General features: G+C 39.7%; 1 protein-coding gene across 1 annotated transcript in view; it reads right to left on the minus strand.

The window, feature by feature from the left end:
• Positions 1–16,154, minus strand: part of skor2 (SKI family transcriptional corepressor 2) — a 117,318-nt gene that overhangs the window by 53,834 nt on the left and 47,330 nt on the right. The gene's annotated exons all lie outside the window — the stretch shown is intronic.

The raw sequence follows: 16,154 nt of genomic DNA on the forward strand, positions 1-16,154 counted from the left end.
CTGAAAAAATATTAAAATTTAGTAAAGTAACATATATATAACAGTCCTACTGAGAAAATTACAACAGCTTAATCTCCGCCATAGCTGTCACTTGAGAAATGCATTCTGGGATACTTAGCTTTGGTGGCCTTCAGCTGGCTTCGACCAACCAATGGTGTACTTTCACCACACAGTCAGTCAGTCAGTGAGTGACTCAGTGACAGACAGATGCGGTTATAGGGCTGTTGTGGTATAAAATAAACCAACATAAAGCTCCTCTGAATCCTACATTTAGTGTGTGTACGTGTGTGTGTGTGTGTGTGTTAGTGTACAGGAGACAAAGACATTAAAGGGTGAGCAGCATGAGCTGCACTCCGCAGGTGTTTGCCACCTCTGTAGCTTGAAACATTAGGACACACACACAAAGAGACACACACACACACACACACACACACACACACACACACACACACAGTGACCTCTGGACAGTGTTCTGTCTTCCTGTGTCTTCCCGTGTCATCTCTAGTGTTACACATCCAAAACACTTTCTGAACACAAACCACTAAATGATGGCTGCAGGGTGGACGAGGTGTGTGAATGTGTGTGTGTGTGTTTCTGAGGAAGAGAGAAAACAGAAAAAGGAAAAAGACTGCGTGAATGAGGGAAACTGTGTATGTGTGTGCGTGTGTGTGTGTGTATGATGACCCTAGGCAGGGCTAGATAGATGGGTGTTCTGACCTCCCTACAGGGGTGAAGGTACGCTTATTTACACAAAGCACCCTTAGGTGTGTATGTGTTTGTGTGTGTGTGCGTGTGTGTGTGTGTGTGTTTGATACAAGCTTCCAAACTTGGCATCACATAGAGCAACACATAAATACAAATGGACAAATAACGAAGATGTCTATTTTTTTTTCACTTTACCTCTCTCTCTCATTTAGGTTGAGTCTACAAAACAAAGAAGTGGAAAAATAATTCAAAAAAAGCTCTTGTCCAAAAACTCCCAAAGGCTCAGTGCAAGCTGAGATTTTACAACATTTTGGGCAGAGATGAGCGCTTATACAGTATATCTGATATGAAATTAATGCTGGAGATGGGAATGATTGAATGAATGACATCCTTATCTCTGTCAATATTAGTGCCTTGCTCAACACGGGGCTGCACATATATTATCTGTCCAAACATATGTGAACATGTACTTCTGATCAAGTCAACCCAAATTCTAATTGAGAGAAAGTTTCCAACTTTGTGAAAGACCCTTAATCCCTAGCATTTTGTTCACCATAACAAATTTGCTGAAGAGGGGAAATAAAGCTCCCCAAGGTAACTCATTAGCTTCACTTGGACACTAATGGGACAATAACTTCACAAAGTTTATTCCAAAAAAGTATTCGTATGATCAAGTCCTGTCTCATAATGGTCTGCAACCATGTCTCTTTTGTGGAGCAGTATTTAACCTCCTTTGATAGAGGAGGTTAAATAAAAGTGAATGGTGCAACACAGTTAATAAGTTATGATGGCTTCCTCCACTTTGGCTCTCCACCTTTTCAAAGGTTAACACTGTCAAGGCGGCTTGCTGTTAATGCTGTCAATGGTGCAAATTTGCAGGTCAAAGTTCACCAAAGTTTAAGTTTAAGGGATGACAGCAATTCCATTGGAGTAAATGGAATTCTCCACAAAATTTCAGTTTTAAATCCTGGTGTGTCCAGGCCTTAAGAGCCCTGGAAGCCCATCCAACATGTTTTGGATGAACTGGAACACCAACTGTGAGCCAGGCCTTATCACAGTAGACATCCAGGGTTGGACTTGGAAATTAAAACTATGACGATCTTGTGTTGTGACAGTGCTGACCACTGAGCCACCAGAGTGATAAATAATTACCACACTCCTTGTTAGCTACCGCAACCAGGTATGAGCTGAAATTGGAATTGCTCTCAAAGCAGTCATTTTGAGCACTGAACCCCAAATTGCTCCCGACGGCTGTGCCATTGGTGTGCGAGTGTGTGTGAATGCATTAGATTCCCCTCCTGATGAGCAGGTTGGCACCTTGCATGGTAGCCATCAGTGCCATCAGTGTATGAATGTGTGTGTGAATGGGTGAATGTTGGCATGCAGCGTAAAGCGCTTTGAGTGGTGGGAAGACTAGAATGGTGCTATATAAGTGCAGTCCATTTACCATTTAGTAAATATTCATCTCTGAAGACTGTTTTAAATGTATGAAGTTGTTGTTGACGATATTACATCATTATTTATTTAATGTTTACCTTTAGCATGTTTATCGAAGGGCTTACAGTGATAAAGTTAAAGTAAGAAATCCACATGGCACATTCAACCACATCATACATGTCTGTTTTTTGTTATTTTAAGTCCTACAAATTAAACAACAAAATGTGTTTGTAACTGCCCTTTAAAATGACAGAAGTGTTTTCTGATCTGACGCTGCTATCAGCTATGGCAACATCATTTGTGAGTTCCATCCAAAACCATAACTTTTCTATAAGTTTACATACATTTCATATATTCTGGTGTTTTCATATATTTGAGACTTACATTTACCTCTTGTGAGTACTCAAAGTCCCGTCAATCAGCTGTTTCCAGCTGCGTAAATAAATCCTAAAGCCTTGACAACATCTTTCAGAATTCAACAGCAGCTTTTCTCCAGCTTTACAGTATGCTTGAATAACAGCCCTGTCTGTTTTTTTTTATACTATATGTGAGAGAAATTTGTTCTACATCCAGAGAACCACATTGATTTGCCTCTAAAAGGTGAATAAATTGTGTATGTATTTTATGGAAACAGAAAAATCCATGCCGCTGTTTACAATACTTGCTGCTTCTGTAAATCAGAAGGTGATCAATGTGTGTATTGACTGATTCAACGCCTGGGTGTGTATCTGTATGCGTGTGTACGTGAATATGTGAAGTGGTTGTGTGTTTGAGGTCAATGCCCAAGTGTAACTTTTCTTCTCTTTTGGATTTTTTTCTGCATTTGAGTGTGTGTGTGTGTGTTGGTATATGTCAGCCTGCAGTTGTTTATGTTTCCATCTGTATTATTGTATGTGTACAAACAGGCATGTGGTTCCTGTGTGCGTTTGTGTGTATGTGTTCGAATGTGTGTGTGTGTGTCTTTTCAGCCCTACAGCGGGGTCATTTCTGTATTGACAACCTGCTTGTCCCTGTCATACAGAGAACATGAGTAGAAAGGCCATTCTCATTTAGCCTGATAAAGCGCCTGTGGCGTCATAACGACCTCTAGCCATTTATAAATCATACTTTAACATGAGGGAGATGGGCCTCTAACTGCTGACTGATTGCAGAATTGATCAAAATTACTCATTCATGAATCAGCCTAGTACTTCTGCAGTGTGTCGAGCAAAAGGAGACTAAATCTAACAGCATTTTGAAAGGTGAGACGTCCACGTGGGAAATAACACGGTGGTTATGATACGATAAATACTGTAGTACTTATATTTCTGATCTTATGCTTCATGTTGCTATGAATTTATTCCAGTGTATAAGTCTGTGAGACATTATGTTAGTACATTTAGTCGGTGACATTTCTTTCTTTTTTCTTTCCTTTCTTTCTCCAAATCGGTCTCTCCTCCTATTTTTCCACCCACCTCACCCATCATATTAATCTGCATAGGAACAATCAGCGGCTCATGTTTACTGATTCGCCCAATCAGGTATCAGTTCTCCCTTGAGGTTCAAGGTCCCCATCCGCATCCCGTGTGTGTGCTTGTGTGTGTGTGCATGTGTGTGTTGTGGATAAAAAAAGAAAATCCCTGAGAGAGCCGAGCAGAACGTGTTGATCGATCCCCTGCAATTACCAGCCAATCGAAATGTGATTTATTTCCCAAGGAATCATTTCAATATCAAGAGAGCCAGGATGGGAGGGAGTATGTGTGTGTGTGTGTGTGTGTGTGTGTGGAGGGAGATCCTTGTCAATAAACTAGCACTCACTCCCTATTCCTCTTCCTGTATCCCTCACTCAACCATCCATCTTTTTTTCTCTTCCTCTCACAATCCCTTGCTACATCCTCCCTCTCCACCCACAACTCCTTCTCTCCATCCCTAACTTTGTCTTTTCTCCCTTCTTTTCTTGCTTCTCCCTCCTCATCCTGTCCATCTTTTTCTCCCCATGCTAACATCCTGTCCATCCATAACCTCACCTCTGTCTCATCTCTGTCTTTCACGATTCTACCCTATGTTCCTCCTCTCTTTCACCCCATTCTCCATCTCCTATCTTTCAAGCCTTCTCCCTCCTCCTTCCCTCCATCCCTCCCTCTCCCCCTGACTGCTCCCCTGTGAGGCTATCATTCTGAGGCCTTGTCAATACGACCAGTCAACCAAACAAAAAGACCAACTGACCAATTGAGGTATTTTGATTCTTAATCCCCTCCTCACCCCTCCCTCCTCCTCTCCTTTTCACCATGGCCTCCTCCCCTCCACTATCCCGGTCCTTTTTTTGCACTTAATTAAGTCGCCAAGTGGCTGTCAGGAATAATTTTTTGCTGCGGCACAGGGCCGAGGGCCGCGGTGGACTTGACATTTGATAATATTGCGTCTCCACGTTGATTGAAATTGATTTTAGGGGGGAGAGGGGCCCCCTGCTCGCCGCTGCCGTGATCGTTTGACAACTCTCAGCCAATCAGCCCCAAGGACAGCCTGTGGACCCCCATTCTTTGGCGTGGCAACTCATATTCCTACGAGTGATGGCTGGGCGCCTGCTTGTGTGTGTTTGTGTGTGAGAGAGAGTGTGTATGTGTGTGTATGTGTGTGTGTGTGTGTGTGTGTATTTTGGGGTACCAAGGGTCGGACACGGAGTACCGTCGCAGGGTCATGGAACTGGCAGTCACATTTCCCATAAATCAGTTAGGCAGTGCAAAGGGAAATGTGTGCAAGTCTGAGCGTGTGCACAAGACCACTTCTTCCCGTGTGTGTGTGTGTGGGCTTGCAAGGTTATTTTGTGTATGCAACTGCATTTGAGTATGTTCACAAGAAGCACACACACACACACAATTTTTGTTTTGTGTCTTTTCTCGGCAACCTCTGCCCCCTTCAGCTAAGTTTTTCCCTCGCTAGTTAATAGAGGGTATAATGTTAGATGCAAATGACTGTTTTAATTGTTGCCTTATTAGCGGGGAGTGGGGGTATTAACTAAAGAACATCATGATGAAATGCCACTCAAAAGCAAGCTGCAGTCGGAATCAATCAGGGTAATTAATTACAAACATGAACACCACCATCAGTGTTTCCATAATGTTTACAATCAGACTCCGCAGTGCTCTCACTTCACTTCTCTCTCAGACTCCAGGCCGAGGTGTGAAACGAGTGGTGGGACCTTGTTTCCTGTATGTGTCCCCCTACACATTTACTGCTATCTTTTTACGAGCTGTTGTCCCAGGGCAAAACATAATTGTTATTTTTGTTGTTTCAAAAGATAAAGTATTTTGGAGCACCCTGCCTAAGGAGCATAGACTGGTAAAGCAGCATTTTATTAAATTACTTGAAATGTTAAAAAAAAGCAAACAAATAAACAAACAAAAAAAACCTTAACAGGCTTTAATTTAATTAGTTCGGACCAATTTTGTTGTCATTATATTAGCCATATTATTTTGCTTTCAATTACAATTATATCTGGAAGTGTCTTTTTTCCTGTTTATCTTACTGACATTTATTTATTGTTATTTTAACATGCTTTGTAACTTTAATGAAAAATGCAATAAAGATAAGCATAGCAGCATCACCAAGTTATTAATGTGATTGTTTATTGAAAACTTTGAAAAGTATTACACATCTGTTAAAGTTGCAATTTTTGTCATGAAAAGTGTCAGATGTAAACTGTTGAAACTATATGAATGTTACGCAAATAGAAATTTACATTATTTACATTACATTAAAATAACAGGATTTTGTAAAAGGAGCAGATTGTTACATTTAACAGATGTTTAAATTTTGATTTCATATCCCTGTGCTCCCAAAAGTTATTCTGTTGTAAGACAACACTGTTTGTCAAAGTTTACCTGGATTTTTGTATTTTTGATTTTTTTTAAAAATCTGATATTCCCTCATTAACAAGCAGTAGATAAATAAACAAATAAATCAATAATTTGTTTATGAAAGCTGAAAATCACTTCAAGCCATCTACCAGTGGATTATATTTTAGCTTTGGGAATTTCCTTGAAAGAGCCCTTCAGCTAGGCACTCAGCTCCCTCGTTCTCCAAGGCCTGCTTCTGGAGATGCACCTCAACCATCTGGAGAGCTATGAGCATGTGCATTTACTTAATGCATACATCTTTGCATAAAATGACTGTATTAATTATGCATAAACAAATGGAATAGATTATTTAAGATTAGTTTTTTACCTAGTTGTGTTTTTGAAGATTCTCAGCCATTCAAGCAGTATGATACAAACACACAAATTCAAAGAAAAAGCTGAATAAATGAGTGGAGAAACTTAATGCAGATGCTGCCATAAGACACGAGGGGTCACAGAATGGTTTGAAGTCCCCAGATCTTAACCTAATTGAACACTTATGGGAGATTTTGGAGCAACATGGTAGACTGCGCTTTCTAACATCATTATCAAAACACTAAATGAGGGAATATCTCAGAAGAATGGTGTTCAACCCCCCAGAGTTCCTTAAGAATCTGTGCCACAGAGCATTGAAACTGTTCTGGCAGCTTGTAGTGGTCCATCCATCTGTACATGTCACTTTCTTTTAGAAATAGACTGAGCTCAAATTATTTCCTCTGTTGAAATACCCACAAACTGTCAGACATCCAGGAATCCAACACTGTAACGTCTTTGATACCTCACAGTGAAGTAACACTTGAATCTGTAGGAATCACTATTGTTTTTCAGTACCCAGCCCTAAACACAGCAGATTTATTTGTCCCTAGCCCATTCCCATTCAGTCTTTTGCATTTTCATTTGCTCCTGTTTTAATTGGGTTATGCGTGTCACTTGGTGTGTCTCTGTCTGTCTCAGAGAGCCGTTCCATATTCCTGATGAGGTTCTGTCTTCTAACCCCCTTTTTTCTGGCTCTCTAATCGCCTCTCAGTGCTCCAGGCAACAGACAAACTGTACCAGACGCACACAGAGGGGGAATTGCTTTTATTTTGGAGGGGGCTTGTCTAAATTAATTGTGATTTTTTAGTCACCAGTGGTTAACTACAATGTTTGCTCTGGTAACATGGCCTAGATAAAGACTCTCAATCGCAGCATGAGCAATTTTTCTCTCAAGGCCTTTTGACTCCGGCAAAAAATCTCATGACAGGTGAAGCTCTTAAGCGGCTTATTCATCATTCAGGAGAAGGACAGAAAGCTTTTACAAGGTCAACTTTAAAGATTTGTATAATATGCCAACTTCAAAAAGATACAAGGTAAAGAAAAACAGTAGTTGGTGCTTGATGCAGCTGCTTGAATTGACAGTGTTATTTGTTCAAATACTTTGAACCCATATTAAAGTTTTCTTGACAGACCTCTTCTGGCAAATAGTGACAGAAAACCTCTGATTGTCGAGTGCATGTTGGGTGTACAAAGCATCCAATGCAGACACTGGAAATCAGTGTTCGCATCCCATTCCCCACCTGGTTGGTTGGTTTTTGACCATAATCTTTCCCTAACCTTGACAGAGTTGGTTTATTTGCTTTAACTTAACCAACCTTTAACCATATAGAGGAAGAGGATCAGAAAACAAAGACAAACAACACATTTGCTTGAAAAGTTTAGATGTGTTGGGATGGATGGAAATGGCTCATGGTTGTTTCCCACCAAGAACTTTTTTTTTAACTTCTTGAAATCTCTGATAGCTAAATTAAAGAAACTTTGCCTCACCATGAAAGCGATGTGAACAACAGGTTACAGGTTTACCATTAAACAAGCTATTGAAAACATCTTCTTTCAGCTATGACATCCTGTGTTCAGAGAGGTGAGGGTGTGGGAAATGCAATCTGTCAGTGCTTTATTCAAATCTGGAAACTCCTTCCTCTTCTCTTTCTTACTCATCTTCCTTTCTCCTATATCCTCTCACCTTTCATTTTAATCCTTTCATCCTTTGTTCAACTTCCTTCCTTTTTCTCTATTCTCTTATCCTCCATCTCCTCACTACACCCACATTCGTTCTTCTCCTCTCTGCTCTCTCCTCCCTCTTTCACCCTCTCTCTGTCTTTTACCCTCCTCTTCTCCCTCTCTTGCTCATCCCTCGCCTCCTCCTTCTTCTCCGTCCCGCCCCCTCTCCCCTGCTCGGGCTTCTTGTCCGACAACCCAGCTATTAACCTCTGGCCTCGCGTCTCTCCTCCCATCACTGCTGCAGTAATTAGGAGGTCAATCCAACCCTCCTCCATCATTTACCCTGACACACACGCGTGCACGCACACACTTTTACTGACATCTCTGATAGCACGCTATGTGACAGATTCTTTGCATTACCAGCTCCGCCCAAACACACACACTTACTCTTAAAACAGATGTATGTCAAAACAAATTGGAAAAACTTGACACTCAATGACAAATTGATTGCTGGTATAAAAATAAAGCGGATTATTATTTGCCTTTAATGATAGTTGTCAGCTTAACATCTTCTTTTATTAAATGGTACCAATATTAATAGTTTCTCGTTAGGGTGGGAATCATTACTCAGTAAAGTATACAGTCCAGCCATATAATTATATCATAACAAAAACATTGAAAGATCTTCCCTATTTATCCTGTCTGACTGAATGATGAGAATTAGTTAAATTTTGCTCATACACTCACTCTTATATTTGAGAATGTACATTTATGGAAATTGTAGAATGGCTTATTTAACTCAGTTGATTCTTTCCCTCTTACCTGAGTTAAAAATATGTAGGAAGATGATGTAGGCACCAAAAATAGCTGAATGAACGGTAAATGGGAAGATATGCTCAACTTAGTGCACTCTTCTATCTGTGCAGGGCATGGTTTACTTCAGTGTAATATTTTATTTAGTATTTATTAGTGGTGAAAAAAGCATTCAGATCCTTTACTTAAGTGAAAGTAGTGATACCACAGTGTAAAAATACTCCACTGCAAGTAAAACTAATTTAAGTATAAGGAAGTATACTAATATATTATATATAAAGTACTCACTATGCAGAGTGGCCACTTTCAGAGCACTATATATTATAGATATTATACTATTGAATTATTACAGACATGTTAGCAGCATTTTATTGTTGTTGAGGTTAAGCTAATTCTACATATCTCTTTGGTAGTTCAGTCTATGAAGCTGATTGTATGTTTTGTATGTTAAATCCTGATCTGAAAAGTAACTAAAGCTATCAAATAAATGTAGTGGAGTAAAATCCTGAAATGGAGAACTGTAATGGTTAAGTATAAGTACCTCAACCTGTACTTAAGAACAGTACTTGAGTAAATGTAGTGACTTTTATTTTTGGTGGAAAGTAACATTTACTCATACTTTTCTCCAGTGTAGTTTTGAGGTACTTGTACTCCTAATCCTGCTTGTAACAGTTGGGAGGGCTCACCTGCCAATCTCATACACATGCTGTAGACATGTCCCCAATTAGTGTATTCATTTATTTTATTGTTAATTTATTTATTTAACGTTTAAAAATTCTAAACAATTCTAACACATTTTGAAAACAGGGAAAATTACAGGATTGTGTTCTAGTGAAAGAAAAAAAATTACCAAAAAATTACCATATTTTTAAATAATTCAGTAAATATCATTATTATAATATATAATTAATAATTACCAGTAGTAGTAACAGTCATGTTGTCTATATGGGTTGTCCATATTGTCCAACAGTTTTTGTCATTAAATGGCAAAGAAAATATTACTGAATGAAAAGAATCTTGCTACAAATGCATACACACAAACACGTTCAATATGGTAATTTGATGCATAATTTTGGTGTGTGTTATTAGCTAATCACACGCTTTAGAATATGTGCACCTCAATGCCACATGCACATATGCGCACTCCAACGTACACACAAACACAAACAGCAGGGTTGACAGGACTGGGCAATGAGCTGTCAGAACAGTCTCTCTGTATCACACAGGTCATTGGTTGATCTCTGTCTGTCTCTTTCTCTCCTTTTCTCTCTCTCTGTCTGTCTGTCTCTCTCTCTCTCTCACCCCTCCTCCCTCCTTCTTTCCCCTGCGTCTCATTAACACAACATACAATTAAAGTATGTGTATCAGTGTCAGACCCCTGCTATTAGCACCTCAGCCTAAATGGCACTTGGCAGGGAGCTGAATCGCAGTTTCCTCCTCCCTGTCAAACAATTAAAGGCCTCACACACAATCAACGCCAAGACACGTTAACACCTAATTAGCTTGACACAGCAGTGTACAGTACGGCCGCAGCGTTTGGTGGTGGACTGACTCTAGCCAGCTCCCGTCACCTCTGTTGGCATCAGAATTTAAACATTCGATTTTAATTGTTTTTCTTTTTTTCGGTCTTTTTCAAAATGAACAGTCGTTTTATAATTGAGAAATGGGAATTACCTCACAATGGCTTGTTAAGTTGCACTTGTCCTGTCATTGTTCAAAGCTGAGCCAGCATCTTTACACCGCGTTTGTATTTTCACAAATTTTAAATGTAATTTTCAAATTTTAAAGCCAAGCTTCCTTATTCACAACGACTCCACAAAAGTCACCGATTTATGGATTTCCATATTAAACATCAGTGATGTTGGCATGGCCTGTTTTGGGGCATACATGAATTAAACAGTCACCTGTAGGGCCAGTAGTATGGATGGCATCGAAAAGGAGGGACACATTTTCTATCAAAGTTGAGTCCAATCCCATTCATTTATTTAACTCTTTTATAAATAAACCTCCGCTCTCTTGCTACAAAGCTAATAAAGTTTAGCTCAGATTGCCCTTACTCACAGTGCCAACCTGGGAAGCTTGCAGATTTTGAATGCAAGCAACACTGTGACCTGTAGATGTAATAACCCAAAGTAAAACAATTAAGAAAACGTCTCCACGTAATCTAGTTTTACCCATAACTCCCCCATCATTTTACAAGGTTTGAGACCTTTATGCAGACAAAGAGGATTCTTCTGCCAGAGGGCACTATGAAACAGCATTATGATAAAATCAGTCAAACACTAATCAAACTTTAGCTTCTTATCCAAGAAGACAGAAAGTAAGGAAAAAAAAGTTTAACATTCACTCTTGCCATGATTAATCTTTAGCAACAAAGATTTATAGCACAAACTGGATGAGTAACAGTTTTCAACAGATTCGATTGTAGGCTTCAGAGCTGACTTGATACACACACACACACACACACACTCTATCTCATGACATGCCACACCTTCTCCCACACTGCAGCAGTAAATATCCGAGATCTAAATCCTCTTCACAGCGTTGCCTAATTACTCCCAACAACATGGTAGCTGATTAACTTGTAATTGCTGCTCTGAACGCAGCCTGTCCCTCTCTCCTCGTTAGGGTTATTACTGACTATAATTACCGCTAATGTGCAGAGAGGAACACACGCACACACACAAAACTCACATATACACAAACATACATGCAGGTGGAGGCAAATTCACACATGTATGCTTGTTCACAACACGTGCATAAACACACCTCACCAGGAGAATACTTAAGTTTCTTGGAAACTGTGACTGGTGCACAAAGCAATAACAGTGAAATTTAGGCGACTAAATTCATTTTCAGTATGTTGCCTCATTTAAGCGATGCAATTCACAGCAGCCAAACTCCTGTAATGGTCTTCATATGTCACTTCATGTCTCACCGGTGTCTTTCGAATCTCATCACGTCCCCAAATCTGACATTTTTGTCCCTTGATCCTGTGAGTGATGCCTCCGACATGGTAAAACATTCTCCCAAACATTTATGATCCTGGAACCGCATTACTTTAAATTTTATTTTAGGTTGATTGTGATGACAGCAACATACAAACTGAAGCTTTTTCATCCAGAATTAAAGGAAAACCTGTCTGCTACGTGTAGAAAAACAATTTGAGAGGGTTAAAGCAAATATCTTCTCTGATAAGTTATTGGACCGAGCCGATCCTTTAACGGATAACATAACAAAAACATGCAAGTGTTGGTATGTGTTTACGACATCAAAAAATCCTAGTTTTGAAATAATCATCCAAAGGCAACCTAAAGGAAACAAATGATTATAAAAATGTCTTTTCCGTGTTTTTTGGGCATGCTTTAAGTACATCCTGTCATCACTGAGATCATATCCCAAATTGTTTTGATATCCTGCTGGAAATCAGATAAGTAGCGACATATGTTTTGCATTTCCATAAAAGCAATATTTGAAGAATTAACTATCGGCTTGTAAAACCCCAAAAGGGAATTTAGAAAACGCTCATCTGTTTATGAACTTTTACAATTCCTCACTGGGATGGCTCACATATACTTTAATCCATTATATAAATCAATTTGTTTTAAAGCAGGATAACAATATAGGTGCTTGCCAGGTGATTTCTGATTGGAAACTACATGCTTCTTTTTTTTAGGAAAATGTGAGCACTGGATCATGATTGTTAATGAAAATGAGTCCTCTTTAAACCAATATACAACAATGAAGTGTGTGCTGACAGCATGGTGCTACTATTGTTCGTCTTTTTACGCTCACTATGCCATATAAAGGCTTCTCTTCTCCCCTCCTGCCTCCTCCTGTGTAAAAAGGCATTTGCGTGAATCTAAATCCGGCTTAATCGTAATTCTCCAACTAAACTTGCTGTGGAGAAAGCTATGAGCGCAAAGCTCCTTTTAAGTTCATAATCACTTTCTCCTTTACCCGGGGATAATGGTACTACTTGTGGGAGATTTGGCCCACGTCTGTCTTTCTCTCTCTCTCCCCTACCCTCCCTCTCTGTCTCTCTCCATTTCCCCCAAACACTATCTCTCTTTCTTCGGACCATTAGTGATATTGCCGGGCTGCAGACCTCTGTGTTAAGTCACTTAATCAAAAGCAATGGGTTGAAAATCTTGTTTGGCCTCTTACGTCTGATTCATTCCTGCAGACAAGAGCAGCAGAGAGACAGAGAGAAAGCCGGGGGGAAATAAATGGAGAGCGAGACAGATAAGTAGAGAGAAGGGAGAGAAAGTAAGTGAGCGAGTGTTGATAGTAAAGTGAGATGGTGAAGGGGGAAAGTGTGAGAGAGAGGAGAGAGGACATTAGGTGGTGGTGCTATGTGTTATCAGCTAAGCAGCAGCAGAAAGGCTATCATTGGCTCTTTCAGCCGCTGGGGATGAGAAGGCCACTGTTCCCCTAACCACTTCTGGCTTCTGACCACCTCTCATACACACACACACACACACACACACACACACACACACACATATAGATTCACATTATTTTCTCTAGGCTTTCTCTTAGCATTGGTTCAAATCTACATACAGTATCTTCTCTTTATAAGATATACAAATGTTAGATATTTTAGGAACTATTTGATGTTTAAAAGTCCCAAAAGTGGAATAGAATAAATATGCAAGAGAACAATGCAAAGAATAAACTTGAGGTCATGAAAAATGGTCCTATGTTGGTAAAGGACAAAAGTATTAAGGCAAAGGAAGGAATGAACAGTCCGATTTTCACACTAAGCTAAATGGTGACCATGATGGACAGATTTTGCTAATAAAACAGCATCTCTGGATCTCTGGTGTTTTGTGGACAAGGAGAAACACTGGATAAAGAACTTTAAGGGCCAATAATGGAAGCAGGAATGGAAACAGGGAGAGTATTTCTTGTAGTTTCTTAACGTGTGCAAGCACGTGTACATACACCTTTTGTTTGTGTGTGTGGGTGTACACTCCATGTACACTCCACGTGCCCCTGTACTGTACTTCTACCTATGTGAGAACCAATCTGAGTTTGAGACATTTAGATTGAGGACTTTTTTTTAAAAAAAAATGAAGACAACTGAGGCTGGTTGTCACTTCTTTAAAAAGCTTATTGAGGGTCAGTTTTAGAGAGGAGTAAGAAGTAAGTTTACACTCAGGCCTGGTTAGAATGCACTATGTCAATGAAGGTCCTCACAAGTGTAGAAGTACAAGTGTGTGTGTGTGTGTGTCTGTGTGTGTGTAGAGGAGATGATGGGTGATGGAGGGGCTCTATGCTCCATAGGGGGGCAAATGGAACATACGGAGCACCAGACCTCTCCTGCTGTAGTACTGCACACACACACACACACACACATGCACACACATACACTGATTTTATTTTCATTTATTAATTCAAAAGAAGAAAAGAAAAGTTGACTTCCTCTCTTCTGTGCAGCTGACAGGTTTAAATAATAGAGTGTTTGTCTTCTGGAGGATGTGCAACAGAAGAAGGAAGGAACAAAAGGAAATAGTTCTTGTACGCTTGTATTCATCAATATACAACTTAAAAAAAAAACTAAAAAAAAAACAGTAACTTTCAGTTTTACCCGCTGCTTATTCTATAGAGATTCACAATTTGTCAAAAGTTGTACAGTACCTGCAAAACCCAAGAACTTACATTTTAAACTCATGGCTCGGAAAAGCAGACTAACAACTGGAAAAAAGCATCAGTCTAATTTTCCAATGTATTACTAAGGCCAGACCTTATACCATTAATGCACTCTAACATTCATAAAGCTTTTAACATTAATACACTCTACGACTTTGTCTTAGTTGTAGAAGTTATATCAGAAGAGTATTTGTCTCCAAAAGTAGAGAACTGCAAAAAGCTGAAGATCGATAAGATGGTTTAAAAGTCATAAGTGAATTGAATTTTCTTAATTATGGTAAAAGTGGGGTATTCTGTTGTGAATTACCCTATGATGCACATCAGGGTCAGAGAGTAATCTTTCACCTCTTAAGACAATCGCAGTTTTCATTTCCTAATTGAGAAATGGGTGGATTTAGGGATAGATAGAGAGCAGAGATGAAAGACGAAAACTAGTGTGACTCTCTCATCCCTGGTCTCTCTCCTTTAATAGCCTTTGCCCCATATGTATGAGTGTTCAAAGTCTCCAGGATTTGGGACATTGCATTGTGGGATAGCGCAGCTAGCAGCCCTACTTAGTGGAGTCAAGCCCCTTTTAAAAACACCCCCGAAAAAGCGACAGAAAATCCCTCTTACATCAAATCTTCTAAAGCGCTCCGTCTCTCCCTTCTTTCGGAAATGCACAGTTAAAGAAGAAATGAAAGAATTAAAAATTTTAAAAAAAAAAGAGAACTTAATGCTTTTTGGCCTGGAAAGAGAGAGAAACTGGAGTTATAGTAGATAGAAGTAGAAAAAAAAAAGATTTATTGCTGATGTAATTAGTTTAACCTGATTTGAATTTTAGAAGAGACGTTTGTTCCCACCTCTCCTGCACAAGGTTTTATCATTTTACTGTTATCTCTGGAAAAAAAAAGAATTCCAAGTGTTTTCTCTCTCTCTTTCTCTCTCTCTTTCCTTGTGTGTTGTTGAGTGTGTGTGTGTGTGTGTGTGTGTGTGTGTGTGTGTGACACTTGGGAGGTGTGGAAACTTCACATCAAACACACTCCAGCACCTGTACACACAATCAGATGCCTTCTTGCTGCCACAGGTGTACAGTAAGAACACGCTGTTACACACACCTCTCAGACCTTTAAGAACACCCAATTCAATTAACAGGCAGACACATACACACGTTCACCCGCACTGAAAGCCATACATCCACACAACAACCAATCACCTAATACACAAATTACGGTACACACAAACACACACAAACGCACACACACACACACACACAGTTGAGATTCAATCCCGTTGCGGACACTTCTCAATTCAATTAAGACACACTGAAATACTTCTTTTGATCTCAGTATTGGCTATCAGGCACACACACCTGATGCTAGCAGCACTAGTGGCCTCATTGTCTGCAACACAATGCTGCTAAAAGCTAACATCATCTGGCTAGCGGTAACAACAGTTTTCAGGTAATAGTGATATTTTCAAAAGGTAGAACAGAAGAGCATGCTCTGAATCTAATTATGTGGCACTGTGTTTTATACGTGTGTGCTTCTGTGGACGTGTGCATCGTGTGTATGGCTGTGTGTTTACATGTATCTGTAAAATGTGTGTGTGCGTGTGTGTGCGTGTGTGTGTGTGTTGCCTCAGTGTATGCAAATGCCATTTCCATTTGATAATGAGCTTTCTCCCTGTTTCAGAACCGGAGCTCATATAGGA

The sequence above is a fragment of the Thunnus albacares genome, chromosome 18 (assembly GCF_914725855.1).
Source record: "Thunnus albacares chromosome 18, fThuAlb1.1, whole genome shotgun sequence".
NCBI classification, from domain to species: Eukaryota; Metazoa; Chordata; class Actinopteri; order Scombriformes; family Scombridae; genus Thunnus; species Thunnus albacares.